The following is a 16,281-nucleotide window of genomic DNA, read 5'->3' on the forward strand; positions in this document are numbered from 1 at the left end:
GGAACAAGGGGTTGGTAGTGAAGATGGACGATAAAACTAATCATCGGTTTTTAGGAAAATTTCTGCTACGTGAAGACATCGCACGTGGTATCGAATCTCGACAGATTCCCCGAGGATTGGAACTTTGATCGTAAGTGTTTCCCTTCTAAAATGACCATTGTTTATTTTGGGGTAATCTGATCGTTCTCTTTCTACCTTTGCAGCCGAGAGGGACCCTCCTTTACCAGTTGTTGACATTCGCGACTGGGTAAGTCAGGTCTTGCCCCATACTGTGGGGATTCGCGAGTGGTCACACTTTAATGAGAGGTTTAGGCGTAGACTTGTGGCCAGTGAGTCACCTTTGGCTTTAATTGTTGACTTCTATACCGTTATTTCCATCCTCTTATCTCTCTTCTTTGTTTACAGGTCGGAGGGTAGCAAGGAGGGCGATGGCTCCTACACCTACTTTTCGCCAGTTGGGTATCTTAACCGAGCTCGTACTCGCCGTGGCCGCAAGTGAGCCTACTCAGGACGCCACTGTCTCAAAGACTACAACTTCATGCAGGCTTGGCCGCCCAGCTACTTCTTCCCATGCGGGGTTTCCGGCTCCCGCAGTTCATTTGGTAGACGAGTCGTTGGAGGGCGAAGATGAAGAGGCTCTATTAAAGAGGCGGAGGATAGTGGCTGAGACCGAGGGGCCTTCGAAAGGTGAACCCGTATTGGCAGTGTCCGAACCAGACGGGGATACTGGTTTGGGCATTGAAACTGTGCCTCCTCTGATTGTGGAGATGGCTTCTTTGGAATGGGCAAAGCTCGGAGGCCGCTGCAATCATTCTGAGTGGTCTATCTACTTCGCAACAGGCCCGTGCTCCCTTTTCAACCAGCGAGAGGGAAAAGGGTATGGTTGTAGATGACTATGAATCTGATTCAGATATTGACCCCGAGGACATAAGAATGTTTGAGGCGGGGTCCCCTCGGGTTGAGGCGGGTACGGTCAATTCCTCCCGCGTGATCGAGATTTCCCCGGATTGCGATTTATTGGAGGACACAACGAGCCTGGTGCTCCAATTTGCCCTTCTTTGTTCCGCTATGGAAAATAGGGCCCTTCAGGAAATTAGCAACGCTGGCTTGTCATGGGGAGTAGCTGGAATGGCTTTGAGGGTGAGTTGTTTATTGCTTTCTTCATTTTACGTCTTCTAATCTTCCTGAATTTTCTTTGTCCTATTTTATTTCTTCAAACTTTCATTTTGGAGACTGAGAGTCTCCGCCGCGAGGAAATACGGGCTGCCATTTTCCAGAAGATGGTTTCAAAGTACTGCCGATACTGTGACAAGTGTCGTGAGATGCATGCACGACTTAGGGAGGGTGGCAATCTTTAGTCCCATAGGGAGGAGTTGGAGCGGAAGGACGACGACCTGGTGCAGTCCATTGGTAGATGCAGCGAACTCGAGGGGATGCTTAGGGCTAAAGAAGAGGAGCTCGAGGTAGGCAAGAGGGTTACGAGTGAATGTGTTGATCTTAAGGCGAAGGTGGTGGCCTTGCGGGCGGAGCTTGGGCAGAGTTCCACTAGAGTCGCTGGTCTGAGTGTCGAGTTGGCAGAGAGGGTGACCGAGTTGGAGAGGAAAGCGAACGAGCTGGAGAGAGTTGAGGGAGCGCGTATAGAGGCATTGGCAAGGGTCGCGGAATTGGAAGATTCTATCCGCATTCTTAGGTTTGAACGGGCAACTGAAATGGAAACGGCCGCTCTGAAAGAGGCGTGGCTTAATGAGAAGATGGTGGGCTTGAAAGAGATGTCTCGAGCTTGGGTGATCAAATTGTCACTCTTGAGGCTGAGAGGGCGATTGTTGGCTTTGACTCCTCCCGCGCCTGTTCCTCGCCATTTGTACAAGATGTGGATCCATGTTGAGGCTCAGCGGGATATATATAAGAGCTTGTTGGCAGCAAGGAATGTTTCGGAAGTCGCTTTTGAAGAAGTCAGTGTTAAAGCGCGTGAGGCCCGGCTTGCCTGCGGCTATGACCCCGCGACACCGGAGGCTGATGGAGATGATAAGGCCGAGGACGGGCTTGCCTTTGATAATGAACATTCTAATGGAGATGGCGATGGTGAAGGTGAAGTCGCTGAACCAAGCCGAGAGAGAGATGACGATGTGGATGGGGATAATGTCGAGTGAAGCTTTCGTACTTTTGTACTTAGTTTTTTCCTTTTGTACTCAGTTGGTTGGGTGGGGGCCCCTTTTGGCCCTTTGTAAGATGCTATTTTTCCTTTGAATGAAATAGTTGATTCGTCCTTTATCGTATGTCTTTGTCCTTTCCTCCTCCTTTCTTTTCGAATTTATTGGATCTTCTCGCAATAAGTCCCTGACTTTTGATAATTAATTCGAGCGGGGTCGAATTTGACCTGCTAATTCGAGCAAGGTCGAACCTGACTTGCTAATTCGAGGAGGTCAAATTTGACTTGCTAATTTGAGCGAGGTCGAATTTGACTTGCTAATTTGAGCGAAGTCAAATTTTGATTTGTTAATTCGAGCAAAGTCGAATTTTGATTTGTTAATTCTAGCGAAGTTGAATTTTTATTTGTTAATTCGAGTGAGGTCGAATTTATCTTGCTAATTCGATCGAGATCGAATTTGACATGCTAATTCGAGCAAGGTCGAATTTGACTTGCTAATTCGAGCGAAGTCGAATTTTGATTTATTAATTTGAGCGAGTTCAAATTTATCTTGCTAATTCAATCGAGGTTGAATTTGACCTGCTAATTCGAGCGAGGTCGAGTTTGACTTGCTAATTCGAGCGAGGTGAATTTTGATTTGTTAATTCGAGCGAGGTCGAATTTATCTTGCTAATTCAATCGAGGTCGAATTTGACCTGCTTGTTTGAGCGAGGTCGAGTTTGACTTGCTAATTCGAGTGAGGTGAAATTTGGCGTGCTAATTCGAGCGAGGTCGAATTTGACTCTTAGTGAATTCGAGCAAGGTCGAAAGTACGTTTTCTGTGTTGGCATAATGTGTAAACTTGGTGGTTACATAAGAATTCTGTATGTTGCTTTGCTTATTCATTGGAGAAGACTATATGTTGTTGTACGCCCCGCACATACATTCTAGTCCCAGTCTCTCTAGTCCCTTCATCGTCCTACTTGGAGAGGTAGTTGATAGACCAGATGATGAATGTTTCGCCCAAGCATTGGGGTGTCTTAATGTGTGTACGAAATCAAATTTTAACTAGTTGAGTTGTTGCATAGTTGCTTTGTTGAGCATGTGGGTGAGATTCTCACGCATGTTCAGTCTGCATGTTGGAGAGATTCGTATGTTTTCCGGGTTGGTGACCCCGTCCCAGTCTATGCAGACTTTTCCTATTATGGCGTTAAGTACCAACTTGTTGGAGAGATTTGTATGTTTTCCGGGCTGGTGTCCCAGTCCCAGTTTATACAGACTTTTCCCTTTATGGCGTTAAGTACTAACTCATTGGAGGGGGGTTTCACTCGACCGTTGCCCGAAGAATGATATGGCGAGGAGCGTTTTCTTAGTGTACTATTTTGATGGCGTTTGTTCCTTGTTTGCGTATCTGGGAGAGTGCTCCTGTTCTTATCACTATCTAAAAGAAAGACAACAAGTTAAACTAAACGAAATCGTTTGTTACCTCGACCTGATTGGTTGGCGAGGGGAGAGAGGCACTGTAGAACGACTCGTTTTGACCCGTACTCGAATGCTGGCTTCAGATCTGATTCCGGCTCGTGCTTAGCTTCATCGTTAGTCGAATATGGGCATATTATGGACTGACAACTTTACTTCGTGCGTTGGGATCTCGAGCTCGAGTCCCGGTCCGATCCAGTCCCAGGTGCACAAAAATAAGGGGAACATAAGTCATACAACAAACATACTGGTAGGGAAAGCTTGTTATTTTAAAGAATTACACAATAAGCTATCATTCCTTCCTAAGAGAGAGAGGGCAATATGCATAAAGTATAGATTGGTATCTGACGTTAATATAGCAATAAGATTGTTGACGTGCTTAGTGCGTAGTGGCCATAATCCTACTTTGGTAACTCACGCTCACGACATACTAGACTCATCCCTATAGCATGACGTGGCTTTCATGTAGATATCAAACATAATTTCGATTTCATGCAAAGATCTAACCTTGGTTGGTTTGGCTATTTCAAGAGCTTGTCTACAAATTTCTCAAGTTGGTGTTTGTAATGAGAGGGCAAAACTACGAAAAACAGGAAGTGGAACTCCGACTGACTTTAGACCTAGAGGAAACTAAAACTTTGGCTAGAAAATTCCTACAGACGGCGCCAAATTGTTTGACTAAAAAAGTGTTAGACCTTTTTGTTAAACTAGTTAAATTAGAAGATTTGAGGCAAATTCTAGCCAAAGATAATTTATCCTAGATCTGAGATAGAAGATAAGAATAAACAAGCATAACTGAACATAAAATTTTGTTATAGTCACGATTGAATTTCATAATGTAAGAAAAGGATGATTGCTCCCATAATATTAAATGATAGCAAAGAATACATAAATGAAAATAGTCATCGTTCTTGAACAAGGCTGACCTCCATACATTTGACGTAGTTAAATTACGGATGAATACCGGGATTCTAAATTCTTTTCTCCTTTCTTCTCAGCGAAGAGCTTGAGATGAAGGTCCATCTTCATCTTCAGAGATATGTATGTATGTGTGTGTTCTCCTCTCAGCCCTTTTTTGTTACTCTCTCTCATGATATTTATGCAAAAACACTTTCTTTACCCAGCGGTCCTTAACAGGAGTGCCTAAGTTCTTGGAATATCCTATAGAATTTTCATCTAGAATGTTTAATGCTGAACTAGCCGTTCAAGCTGAATTGAATGCTCGACCTCGACCATAGCTGAATCACTCGTCGGTGTATTGATTCTCATACGTGACCTCGACTTGGTTTGACTCTTGGTCGTTCTTCCTTAAGTAAGATTCTCTTGTTCAGATTTTGACATATACAAGTTTATCAACTAAAAAAAATCTCCTAAACCTAAAAGGTGATTATTCCTAAATAGTAGGAAACTAATTAAAATAAATTATTCTTAAATATTAGTAAAGTAATTAAATGACTTTTTTGTTCATTGTGAACTCTATTTTAAAAGGTAAAAAAGGCGGACAACATTTCGCTAAAGGCCTTCGTGCTTTTAGGGGTTGTTTGGTAGGAGATATTAGAAAAAATAATGCAAGCATTAGCTTTATGCATTACTAATACCTTGCTTGGTACATTTTTTCAACATGTGTATAACTAATACTTAGCTATACATCATACTTGGTATTATCCTATGCATTAGTAATGCATAGAAAACCATGACATTAGTAATACCAAGGCTATATGCATGCATTAGTATGTTTAAAGACAAAATTATCCTTAAAGTCCTTTAAAGCTAGAGAATATGGAGGGCATTTTTGTAAACAACTATTTTTCTTAAAAATTATGCAATGTATTATAATTTTAATACACCACACCAAACATTAGATAAGAAATAATATATGCACAATTAATGCTTGCATTACTAACACATGTATTACTAATCCATGCATTACTAAACTTTATTCCGCATTATTCTCATACATCCTACCAAACCACCCCTTAATATTTCTATTATATAGAAAAGCCATGATGGTCGACCAAGGGTAAAACTGTCATTTAGCTAAATTCTAAAAATTGTTTGTTGCGTCTGCCCACACAGTGCAATTTCCAGCTCTCTCTTTTTCCTTCTTTCTTCTTCCTCATTATCTGTAATTTTTCGTATCTTTGGTCTGTATAAATGTTGAGCTTACACTCTGTTTCATCGAGGCTAATCACGTGAATAATTTGCAAAAAAGTAATGCTAAGAGGTAGGTGAATATGCAAAACAATTGGGTCTTTTCATGGATGAGCAGTGTGTTTACCCCTTCAAATTGAACAACTTTGATATCTGCTTTTTGAGGCTTTTGAGGGAGGCATGAATAAGCAGTGCCACGGTGAAATTCGAAAAAGTTTCTATCCTATTACCCTTATGGAGTTGTGGCATTTCTTCAGTAATTTCTCTCCCTCATTGAGCGTTGTTCATAATTGCCTTTTCCTCTTATTGGTGAACAAGTATTATTCTTTGATTCAATATTTTCTCTTTGGAGGACTACTGCAAGTTTGAATAATTATAACGACAAGCAGTTAAAAATGGGACTAGAAGTTCACTTTAAAATGCCTAGACACTACTCCTGAAGTGGTAGTACTAGGTGAATTTATTGAAGGTCTGATAAATAATTACTAAGTTCTCTCACTTGATTCTTGCGGTGGTGTCAAATTTTTTGGAGATTTGACTAATCAGCTTGCGTACACTATGTTTCGGCTAACCTTTTTGTTATATATAAGTCTGAAAATGGAGATTAAGTTTGGGGAGAAACCACATTGTTTCAGAAATGTGCCAATTAGGCACAATCGATCATGTGTTTGATTATATGATCAAAACAAAAATCCTTATAGAAAATGATTAAAGCAGAAGAGTTTAATATTCCTGTGATGGTCATCAGCCTTACTGAGTTCAACTAATATTATTAAGGTAGATATTTTTTTAACTCATTCGGATTAATGGACTCATCCACTGCTGCTCAACTGGTTCTTTCTTTCTTTCTTTCTTTCTTTCTTTCTTTCTTTCTTTCTTTCTTTCTTCTTTTGGGATAAGGGTGAATTTATTTTTTTATTTGTGTGTAGCTGCGTATTCACTTTGCCCGTATGAGCAGGAAATAAAGGTTCCGAAACCTTCAATGGGGAATCCATTTCATTATCCGATTCTATAGCTATTGGTCTTTTATAGAGGTTTTCAGCGAATTCTTTTTTTCATCGACTTCGTGTCTTTTCCTTTAGTATTAATGTAAAGTTCAATAGTTTTCAAGACAAATTAAGGGGGACTCAAATCTGTCTGTGTTCAAAATGATGGTATTAATGAGCATATAGTTTAGTATTGATATTTTGTTAGATATATAGTACTCCCTCCGTTTCAATTTATGTGAACCCATTTGACTGGGCATGAAGTTTAAGAAAAGAGAGAAGACTTTTGAACGTGTGGTGTAAAATGAGGCACATATATTTTGTGTGACTATAAATAATTGTATAAAGGTAAATTGTTTTCAAATAAGGAAATGAGTCATTCTTTTTGGCACGGACCAAAAAGGAAATAGGTTCACATAAATTGAAACGGAGGGAGTAATATTTATGGAGTCTTAGTTATTTTGCTGAGCAACAAGTACTAAATACTAAATTCATACTATTTCGAGCGACAAATTATTTCCATGCTTCCAGATTAAGAGCTTTACATTACCGGTAATGATATATATGAAAGCTCATTATAATAAAGATAAGTGCATACGTGTATCAGTATATTGCTATTTAAGATAAAATTGCTCCGCTACTCAAACAGTAGCCCTTAAGAAATTGTTATGGCTGCGTCGTTCAAGTTTTAAAAAGATGATTATTTTTGCAGTGACTACTCATTTAATATCGTTAAAATTGAAAAGACTGATCATTTTTTTCCAGCAACAACTCATTTGGTACTTAGAAATGTTCATAGTCCAATTCCAGATTGAAACATATGATTATGCAAAAGAAGTTGAGCTATAAGGGTGTACAAAAATCCGTGCTTCAAAGTACACCTACAGGCAATACAAAATGCATTGAGAAACTTCCCCTTAACTTTGTAACGGAGCCAGAAACATATTGCTACAAAAAATAAAGAGAAATTCACATTGGTTGTAATATGTTCATAGATTTTATTCTCTTTTTTTTTTATATGGTTTGATAATTAGCCATTCACATCTTAAAGTTCTAGCATAAACCTTTTCGATGATGGCTAGAATAGGAATGTCTAAGATTCGAAACCTTCAGTAATTTTATTAGAAAACTTTGATATTAATGAACTCTTATACCATTTTGTGTGAATCTATCTTGATAAACACGGATTAGTCGATCCATATTTAGAGATTTTTACACTTGGAAATTGTGAGGAAGATGAAAGTGTTTATCTACCCTACTATCTTTTATTCTTGATTTGTTGCATTAGTAGTAAAATTTATTTTTGTTGGTCTTCTGTTCCTTAATATTAGCAATGGAGGTATTAACTGCTTTAGGTTAGTCAGATCAAAGAATAATATTATTAAGTTGATGTATGTTTAGCATAGGAGTGGACATAGATTCCTTATTTTATCGTATTCTTGAGCAAAGTATATAGTTGAGAAGGGCGCCTTTGAAAGGAAAGATGAACTACAATCAATTTAAGTTCATACTTTGTTGTCTTCAAATTATCTCCTCTCAGCTTTTTGATATTTACAGTAGAGCATCTTTTATCTTATGGAGTTGTTGAATTGCTACACTTTATTTGAGTTATAGGTATATATCTGCGTGTGTCACTTGAACTAACTAAAATTTGTTCTACCGATAATCTCATTCACGTTGCATGTTATCAACAATTTTAAAGAAGTAAACCTTGGATACTAAATAAGAGTGTAAACTATATCTCAAAGCTTGATTTATATGTATTGTAATGGTTTCTTTTATTTATTTTATCAGAAAGTAGAAGCACATTTGAAACTTGAAGTTGGAGGCTGATTAAAAAGAGAAAGCGTCTTCAACATTAATCTATTTGAGTGGACTGCACTGACCAACTCAAGCAAACATGTTGGTGAAACTATATGCTTAAAATACTACATGTGCCTAGAGGAAGCTGAAGCCATTCGGTGAAGTAATTGGATTTTTATCGAGCAAATACATTTACCTTTGCTTCTCAACTAGTGGACGTTTCTAAGATTGTTTAAACTCAAATGGCTGATGCCTGGTACTTTAAAAGAACCTATTATAAGTTGGATGAACAAGAAAAGTAAAGAACATTTCAAGGATGTACCGAATACAATTTCAGCCTGCATTTTTTAGGTATTTAGAACGAAAGAAACATATATGTTTCAGAAATGAAGAATACTTAGTTCACGCACTCGAACACAAATATTTGAACCAAAATGAAAGATGTATATAATATGAATTCCTCAGATCTCCTACTTGTATTTGTATCCCCTCTATATTCAACAACACTTAGTGCTCTTTTAGTCTTTTATGATGAATAAAACTTTGCATTTGCCTATCAAATTTTTTTTAAAACAAACATAGAAACATTGTCAGCTGTGTTGGGCCCATGCAATGCACGGGCTTGCCTCATCTAGTAGTGTAGATAAATGAACAAGGAGGACGAACACTGCAAGTGACTTATTGTACCAATATTTATGTGAATGGTACTATACACTTGGACCTATTTTGGAGTGATAACACGTGTAATGTTTCTTTTTTGTAAGCAAACCACGCGTACCACTGATGTTCATCTACGATTTCTCCAACGTCCTCTACTCTCAGCCCAGAAGCAATATGGCAATCTTCTCTTTCTTCTGCTACCACTCTTCTCCGGCTCCTTCAAGAACAACTACGTTGTTGCTCTGTCATGTCCACATTTACGTTCTATGCTCAAGTTCAGACTTCAGATTATCTCAACTTTCTTCTGGGCTTCACTCTCACTCCTATAAAGTGTAAATCTCTTTGCTTTGGTGAGTTTCAGTTGCCATACACAAATCGAATTTGCTTATTCCATGTTATATCACTCTCTTTCTACTGTTTTTTCTGCAGTCATTTATCCTATCTGTTCTGATTATACTTTTAGTTTGGTTTCTCTTCCATTGTTGCTTCTATTGCTCCGCTCATTCTGGTTAGTTCCGTTTAAATTTCCTCCTCTTGCTTGGTTTAGTTGGATAATCTTGCACACGCATGCATCTGCAATTGAGTTTTTTTTTAATTTCTTAATTTGAGTTCCAAATTGACTCTGGTGTGTGCTTTATTCTACTCAATTGTGGTGAGTTTTACTATATTCTTATAATTCTTTTAATGCACCCGATTATTGCTAATGAGATTATGGTGGGTATATGGCAGTTTCTCTAATCTTTTGGATAGTTTCTTATGACTGTATCCAATTTGTATTGATGGTGTTTGATAATATGCCTAAATCAATTGATTTTTTTTTAATTGTTTTTCTCTTTTGACATATGTTCTGCAACTGCACACATTAGTAGACTCGATTGGCTGAGCACATGCATGTCCAGAATTGGCTTACAAATGAAAGTTCTACCCATTTTCTCTCCTCCAATACTCATCTTTTTCTCAAGTAAAACCTCTTACCAACCTTTGTTTCTCAGTCTCTTGATATTTCATTTGGGTATTCATCTGTGTTTTTATTTGTATATTTTATCCTGTTATCATTTTGGTATTTCAAATATCAAGAAGCATAAATTTTTCTTCATTCCTGATGTTATATTTTTGGTTCCATTGTGGGGTAAATTTGCTAGCTTTGGGATAAGCGAATCGTGTTAGCTCTTGGTTAAATCGAAAAAGTCATCTTTATTAAAGGACATGTACAACTATACCAATGAACGATATGAGAATTTTATCAATTGTAAATAACCTTATCGACTGCAAATGATGTCTTTTAATATATGTGCTCTATCAAGAGGCTTTCACTGTACTGGAAAATGAAACTGTATGAAAGAGATGATGACTATGAGGACAAAAATAGTCATATTGAAAAGGTTGTTAAACCATACATGTCAATTGCTTTGGATTTAGACATTAATAATCTTGCTGTGCATGGACCTGAGTTAGCACTCTATTTGTTTATGGGAGATTTTATTGTAAGATATAACCTGTAATTTACATATGTTTCATGTTGAATTGGGGTATATTTTATGTATATCTCTTTAGTAATCAGAACTTATTTTGAAGAACGGACAAATTAGCCACATCACCCATATGTAAAAAAATGTTGCTCAAGGTTTGCACAAACCATAGTACTATGATTTGAACTTAATTTCAAGTAGTTTTGTTATTTCTGTAATTAGCCAAATGAGATTCAAAAAGCTTCCATTACACTTTATAATCTGAACTGCTCTCCTTATAATCATCAGCAAACTAGACTTTTCCCACTCTTCTTTGATACATATTTATTGGTGATACAACTTTCAAGTATTTGAGGTTACGACTTAGATGTGCTTTACAAGACCAAGTACTATATAATATAGGCAACTTAATATCTCCTTTCCATCCGTTCACCAAGCAAAGGGTTGCTGGGATGGGTTGTTTGGATTCCCAGAGGTATGATTAACTCTATCTCCACCATTCGAGGGTGTCACGACCCGGAATTTCTACCCTCGAGAGTCGTGATGACTCCTACTCGTGAAAGTTAGGCAAGCTTAGTGTTATAGATTTTATTATCCTTTTTCCTTAACCTTTTAACATTTCCAACTTAGCATGCGATTAACAGTAGAATAACCATAATAATAAAAGAAATGCGGAAGACGAAAGCTGCTAATATAACTAAGTACTAGTACAGAATCCAACATGCAACTCTATCTAGAATTTGGTGTTATAATGTCACGGACCATCTACGAATACTACAAACAGTGGTCTGAATGAAAAATACAAATCTGTCTCTGAAATACATAAAAACAGAATGGAAAGGATAGAAGGGGATGCCAAGGCATGCGGACGTCTGCAGGACTACCTCGGGTCTCCGCTGGACTGAAGGCAACAACCTCTCTATGGTCCAAAAGCTCTGGTACCGAGATCTGCACACAGTGCAGAGTGTAGTATCAGTACAACCGACCCCATGCGCTGGTAAGTGTCGAGCGTAGCCTCGGCGAAGTAGTGACGAGGCTAGGACAAGACTACCAAATAAACCTGTGCAGTTAAAGCATATACGGCAAGTAATAATAACGAGAACTAGCAATTAAAAATGGGGGTGGGGGTGGGAAGGGGCATGCTGCGGGGAATATCAAGTACCAACAAAATCTCAGGAGAAAAACATAAAGAACATCTTAAAATTCGCATTAGTAAGAATAAGGGAAAACAGTAACGAATCAATGTTTACTTTTATTCTTTATTGTTGCGGCGCGCAACCCGATCCAAATCATATAACACTGTTGCGGCGTGCAACCCGATCCAAATCATAGAATACTGTTGTGGCATGCAACCCGATCCAAATCATATATCACTATTGCGGCGTGCAACCCGACCCCTCCTATCCATCCTTATTACTCCTTGTTGCGACGTGCAACCCGATCCCATATAATATTGTTGCGGCGTGCAACCCGATCCCAATATACAAATCAACACCAATCACAAAAGAATCCCGACAAGGGAACAATAAGGAAACAACAATATCCTGGCAAGTGAATCAACAACAAGAATAAATACATCCCTGCAAGGGAACCAACAATACGAATTAAATACGTTCCGGCAAGGGAATCAGCTATAACCAAACTTGTACCAACAATTAACTTCACAGATGAAACCTCAACTGGAGCCAATGCTCAACAATAAACAAATACCACAAAGATAATCATAATTCTTGCCCAATACGGAGAATCAACAATTTAGGCATTTGTAGTACTTATTAAGAAACACAACGATTACAATTTAAGACTCACGAGCATGCTTGACAACGATGTATAGATATTTTACACTAGAACATAGCAAATAAAGCACAATTCCTATTCCCTCAAGCTAAGTTTAGACCAAACACTTACCTCGAACTCCCACGACCAACTCAAGCCTCAAACATCGCTTTTCCTTTAGAATTCGCCTCCAAGTTACTTGTATCTAGCCCAAACTAATTTAACAACATCAATAAATGCTAACGAATTCATACCTAATGCTTAATTATAGGTTTTCTATCATTTCCCCCAAAGAGTCAAAAATTGACCCCGGGCCAGCTTGGTCAAAACTAGAGGTTCGGACCGAAACCCGATCACCCATTCACCCACGAGCCCGAATATGCAATTAGTTTCGAAATTCAATCCTAAAACAAGGTCTAAATTCCAATTATTCAAAAAGCCCTAACTATACCAAAATTCTCAATTTCTATCATGAAAATTCTTGATTTTTGATTAAAAAGTGATGAAAAACATTGGGTAATTGAAAGAGTAGAGTTTAGAATTGATTACCAACACTTTGGGGATGAATTTGTGTGAAGAAAATCGCCTCTAGATCTTGGTAGTTCGAAAATATGATAAAAATGAGTTCTGCCCGTTTTTGGTTATGTTTTAACAAGACTGGGCATGCCTTCTTCTCGTTCGCGAAGAGCCTGCCGCGTTCGTGAAGAGCAGCCTTCCTTAGGCTTACGCGATCGTGAGATCTCCTACGCATTTGCAAAGGATAAGCCCCCTGGCCTTCACGTTCGCGGACAAAAGTACGCGTTCGCGTAGAAGAAATGACAAATTCCTAGCTGACCTCCATTTTACACTACACGTTCGTGTGACACCGCGCGTTCGCGATGAGCAACCCCCTAGTACTCCGCGTTCGCGACTGTGGCTACTCGTTCGGGATGGAAAAAACCCTCCCCAGCCCAGCTTGTACTTCGCGTTCACTTGAGCTGCATCGTAAACGCAAAGAACAACACATCAGTACACCAGAAGCAGCAAGACAGTAGAAAATCTTAAGTCCAAAACACCCCGAAACATATCCGAAATTCACCCGGGCCCTCGGGGCTCCAAACCAAACATGCATACTAACTCAAAAATATCATATGGACTTACTCGTGCGATCAAACTAATTAACATCTTTAACAACGAATTTAGCATCAAAATCAAAGAAAAATCTCAAGAACTCTTAAGTTCAAATTTTAACAACCGAGGGTCCGATTCACGTAATATCAAGTCCGTTTCTTACCAAATTTTACATGCTCAACTTAAATACCATATAAGACCTGTATAGGGCTCCGGAACCAAAATACGGGCCCGACTATCAAATTCAAACACATTTAAATTTCCAATAACTCTTATAATTTCAGTTGAATAATTTTCTTCAAAAATTCATTTTTCGGGCTTGGGACCTCGGATTCAATTTCGGTCATACGCCTGAGTCCCATATTTTTCTATGGACCCTTCCGGACTGTCAAATCACAGGTCCGGGTCCGTTTACCCAAAATATTGACCGAAATAATTTTAAAGACCAAATTAGCATTTTTATCGAATTTTCACATAAAAGCGTTCCGGATATACGCCCAGACCGCGCACGCAAATCGAAGTGAGATAAAAGGAGGTTTTTAAGGCTTCGGAATACATAATTTACTTTTAAAACAAGTGATGACCTTTTGGGTATCACAGAGGGAGAATTGGTAATTGAATTTTTTCTTTTTCCTATTATAGTGGGTCATTATTGTTTGTTTTTATTTTCTTAAAGCTACTATTTTTCATCCTCTTCTTTCCTTTGCTCTTTTCATTTGCCATAAACGAATTCAAATTTCTTACTCTCTATTATCATTGATTTTGTATCTCTATAGAGCATTGATTACACACTTTATAATTTAGTGTGATAATAAATTACCTCTTCTCGATCAAACACTAAAACTTTTGCTCCCTTCACCGGCTTTTGTACTCTTCTTCTAGCTCATCCAGAAGTAATGAAAGCTGTATGGGCAAAGGGGTGTGAGGAAATTAAAAGGCATCAATCATGATCTGGTGAGAAACTAGAGAATACCAACCTGATTTTTTATTTTTTCATATATCATGTATGCTATTAAGTGAAACATTTTACCTAATGTTGAGTTAAACAAGTGATACAGTTGCTTGAACGACATTAGTTCTCTGTCAATGTGCTTGTTTTTTCTTTTTTAGCTTGAGGTGTTGGAATTTGGACTTACGTTAATTGGTTATAGCCCGAAAGGATAGTGACGTGGCCCAAGTGGTGAATAAATAAAAGGCCTAATATTAAATATTATATGTGTGGATAAGTGAGACCCAATAAAAGTTGGCATGTGATGGGTATACACTCTTTATAAATAGAGGCTAACCCCCTTTTCCTAGCTATTAGAAAACCATAGCGTATTCTGCCTCTTGAATACGTGGTAACGGTAGACGTCCCATCAGTCAAGTTCTCCGGGTTGTGAGAGCGCGTAGCTAGTGGATTGTGGAAGTTGGTCTCAGACTTAATCGCCGTTTGCTGTCGCTGCTGAATCTATGGAGTTTAACGGTATGCTTCCTTAAACTCTAACTCAAGATTATGATTTTATATCTGTATGATTGTGTCTTAATCTCTGCTATGGATGCGAATTAATAATTTAACAGTTGGTATCAGAGCCACCATAGTTTCGAGATTAAGATCAAGATATAATCTTTAGTTTTCAAACGAAAAGAACTATCGTAAAATTTTAGACGACAACGCTATTTCTCGCCAAAACTGTTTCATCGGTATTTAGCGGCTGTGTTTGATTGAATATGCTGGAAGTTGTGATTGATTTTTATATATAAAATATAATAACAAATTTTGGTAAAACCTTGATGTTTGCTGTTGGCGGAGACATCGGTAAAGGTTTTCTGGAGGCTACGGTTATGTTAAGTTTTAAAGGGATGGACTTGATTCCATTAGTTATGATATTAACGTTTGCGGCTCGTAAATCTATATGGTTATTTTCTTAGTTAAAATTTTCATGTTACAGTGACTATGGCAAACATTAATAATTAAAGTGGCTACTGAGAATTGATTGAGTACCTTGGTTGATGTGTCACTATTGGATTTGTGTCCTGATCTATGTTTATCAATTTTTTATTCGTTAGTTAATCAAAAATCTTGGTTGTATTTGACAATTACAAATTTGTTTATGCCCTTTTAGCTTACTGCAAAAGTAGTACTTAAGAATTGCTGGAAACTTTTATGATAATTTTAGTTGGAGAATGGAATTAATAACTAGATAGAAAAGTTTAAATTACATGGGTGTTATTTTATCACATGTATTAATGTGTATAACTAAGAAATTATGATTAATAAATAGTGTCACCAAAGTGGTCTATATATTTTGAGTCACTAAAAAGTTCTTAATAATATTTACATGTGAGATCATTTAATACATGGATTGAGAGATATGATTAATAAATAGTTTCCACCAAAGTGGTTTGTTTATTTGAGTCATTAAAATATTCTCAATGCACCATGTCCAAATTATCCTTTGCAAGTGTACACTAGTGTTGGAGATTTTCCTTTTAATACTAGTGACGCTAAATTAATGCTAAGGATAAGTTATTGTAAGAGGAGGTTTTGTGTCTCTTACCTAAAGGAAGGACACAATGTATGCCTTGTACTCTTGGATAATAGGGGGGAGGTTTTGTATCTCTTGCCTAAAGGTGAGGATGCAATGAATGCCTTGGACTCGTTGATTTTTTTTAAAAGGGGAGACAGTTGCATCTTCTACCCAAAGGAGGGGTGTAGTAGATGTCTTTGACTCTTTTG

At 37.9% G+C, this 16,281-nt stretch overlaps 1 long non-coding RNA gene across 1 annotated transcript; it reads left to right on the forward strand.

Annotated features, from left to right (window-relative positions):
- The first annotated feature begins 9,274 nt into the window (after positions 1-9,274).
- LOC104216242 (uncharacterized) lies at positions 9,275-10,313 on the forward strand. The gene is made up of 2 exons (XR_708424.2): positions 9,275-9,557; positions 9,637-10,313. It is a non-coding gene; the product is annotated as an uncharacterized lncRNA (long non-coding RNA).
- The last annotated feature ends 5,968 nt before the right edge of the window (positions 10,314-16,281 follow it).

The sequence above is a fragment of the Nicotiana sylvestris genome, chromosome 8 (genome assembly GCF_000393655.2).
Source record: "Nicotiana sylvestris chromosome 8, ASM39365v2, whole genome shotgun sequence".
Lineage (NCBI taxonomy): Eukaryota > Viridiplantae > Streptophyta > Magnoliopsida > Solanales > Solanaceae > Nicotiana > Nicotiana sylvestris.